This window comes from Borostomias antarcticus (genome assembly GCF_949987555.1).
Source record: "Borostomias antarcticus genome assembly, chromosome: 20".
In the NCBI taxonomy this organism is placed as follows: Eukaryota; Metazoa; Chordata; class Actinopteri; order Stomiiformes; family Stomiidae; genus Borostomias; species Borostomias antarcticus.
This window is the reverse complement of record NC_140253.1, coordinates 5,867,258-5,869,757: the sequence shown is the minus strand read 5'-3', so window position 1 is coordinate 5,869,757 and position 2,500 is coordinate 5,867,258. Positions and strand designations below refer to the sequence as shown.

The following is a 2,500-nucleotide window of genomic DNA, read 5'->3' as shown; positions in this document are numbered from 1 at the left end:
CCAAACAGCAGCCGCTGTGTTTTTCTGGAATCACATTATTTTCATCCCTCTCTCCCTCGCTCGGCCCTCTGCTCTTGGTGCGAAAAACATGTACCTCTGAAACCGACAGCCCCTATCTGTTATCCTCTTAAAAACCCACACAAGTGTCTCTCAAAAACCAGCCTCCCCTTACAGGTTACCCTCAAGGCGCACTGCAGAGAGGTCTAGGGTCTCTCCTGGTTGAGTTTTTTGCTCTTTGAAAGGAAGGAACGGGGCCTCGTGTGTCACGTCTCGTGATAGACTTACGATAACCCCCCCCGGGATTCATCGTCTGTTGTGCAACGTGATGGGGAACATGAACGCATCGTAATGGGCGCAGCATGACGGCAGGCCGCTCCGGCTACGCTCGCACGTGCGCGCAACACACAATTCGACCTTTAATAGTCGGCGTACATCACTGTAAAACGGCGTTCTGTCACCGCCGCTCATACGTTTGCCAGTGGGGGGGGGGGGGGCGCAGTAACTACCCCCAGCCTGGGCGCTTAGATAACCCGTAATGGTCCTCCGCCCCTGACTCCAGCAGAGAGTTACTGCAGGGGAGGGGGTTGCGATGTATCCATCTGTCTCACCGCACAGGGACTCTCTGCTCTCTCTCTCTCTCGCACATACATTCCTGTGGACCGGGAGCCAGAATAGCAGCCCTGCATATATCTCTCTCGCTCTCTCTTATTTATGTATTTATTCGTGTATTTATTTATTTATTTTCGATTAAGTTGTTTTCTGAGGCGCTCGGTGTCGAAGCTAACTATGTTAAACGACCAAGTCGCCTACCTGCTTTCTTTCTTTCTTTCTTTCTTTCTTTCTTTCTTTCTTTCTTTCTTTCTTTCTTTCTTTCTTTCTTTCTTTCTTTCTTTCTTTCTTTCTTTCTTTCTTTCTTCCTTCCTTCCTTCCTCCTCTTCCTCCCTCCTCTTCCTCCCTCCTCTTCCTCCTCCTCCTCCTCCTCCTGTTACTCTTTGTCAGCGTTTAGAGCCATTAGCAGACCTAGAAAGCGCAACTGAAGAGGCTTTGTGAAAGGAGAGCGTTGATCCTAAATGGCCCATCAGCACTGGGCCGGTCCCCCAGGGGCCTCACTAGTGTGTTTACCCAGAGCCCGGATGCGCCTGTAGTCTGCGATAGCTGCAGCAGCTGACGGTGCTGGCTCCGGGATCTCGCTGTCCTTCCAGAACGTGCCGTTAGTTGCGGCGTCATGTGTTCCGCGTGGCATACGGCAGTTTAGTACCACAGTGTGGTTTTGCTTGAACAGCTTTTTATTTTTTAGATGATGTCATCGTCAGTCACTCGTTGCCCACCGTTTGTGCCCAGCTGGGTCTCACGTCACCAGCACACACACACACACACACACACACACACATTAGCGACCTCTCATCCAATCTGAGGGTAGCAGATGGGGGGACACAGATAAGACGGCGCGGCGACGGACAGACCTGACACGGCGTCAGCAGGGCATGTTTGGAGAGGGGCCGGCGTTTTATTTCCCCGTGTTTGCTCTCGCGCTTACCGCAATTTAACGGCAACACCCGACCGGGCCCCGACCATTAAGACCTGCCTGTAAGGCTTACGGAAGAGCAAACACGAGCAGCGGAGTCGTTAGTAGTTTTCGCCGGCAGCGCCCTTCAGTCGACACCCCCCCCCCTCCTCTCCCAGCAACGACCACGTGTGATAATCAATGGCCGTTTCCCTCCCTAATCTCATGAGTCAGCTGACGGGTCATCCGCAGCCCGTTCGTCCGGTGGGTCTGGAAACAAGGCCGCTATCGCCAGACGGCGCTAATCAGATCGTCCGCAACAGCGCCCGGGGGGGTCTGTCCGTCCGTCTCGCCGCCGCCCTCCGCATCCTAATAGAAAAGGAAGTGGCGAGCGCGGGCGCGCGCGCTGGATGCTCGCTCTCCGCTCGCCGCCGTCGTCTAACTAGGTTCGCCGCGCGACAGACAGCGAGTCAACCCGTAGTTACTGCCATTTGCGCGCACGTGTGTGTTTGCGTGGCCCTGTACTGTATTTAACCAGCAGGACCTCCGCGCAGAAGCGCAAACACACACGGCGGCCATTGCAGCTGCGCGCCGCGGTCGCTCGCCTAATAGCCGGCGGACAGCCGCGGCCGGGGCGCTCTCTGACACTGCCTTTCCAAAGCTATTAGCCAAACAACAGATCATCGCTCTGTTTGTTTTTTCGGCTGTGTGTTTAGACTACTCTCTCTGTCTCTCTGTCTCTCTCTCTGTCTCTCTGTCTCTCTCTCTGTCTCTCTCTCTGTCTCTCTGTCACTCTCTCTCCCTCTCTGTCTCTCTGTCTCTCTCTCTCTGTGTCTGTCTCTCTCTCTCTAATTTTCTCTCTCCCTCTCACCTCAATCCTTGTGTTCCCATCACGAGTGCGTGGAGTGCTTGCAGGCCCTCTCTCCGTGGTGAGGCTGTTAGTTTTAGCTGAAATCATGTTTGGCGGAGGGTTCATCAGCTCCCGTGGTCAGGCGT

General features: G+C 54.5%; 1 protein-coding gene across 3 annotated transcripts in view; it reads left to right on the top strand.

The window, feature by feature from the left end:
- Positions 1 to 2,500, top strand: part of ctnna2 (catenin (cadherin-associated protein), alpha 2) — a gene marked incomplete at both ends in the record, with an annotated part of 330,311 nt that overhangs the window by 88,316 nt on the left and 239,495 nt on the right. The gene's annotated exons all lie outside the window — the stretch shown is intronic.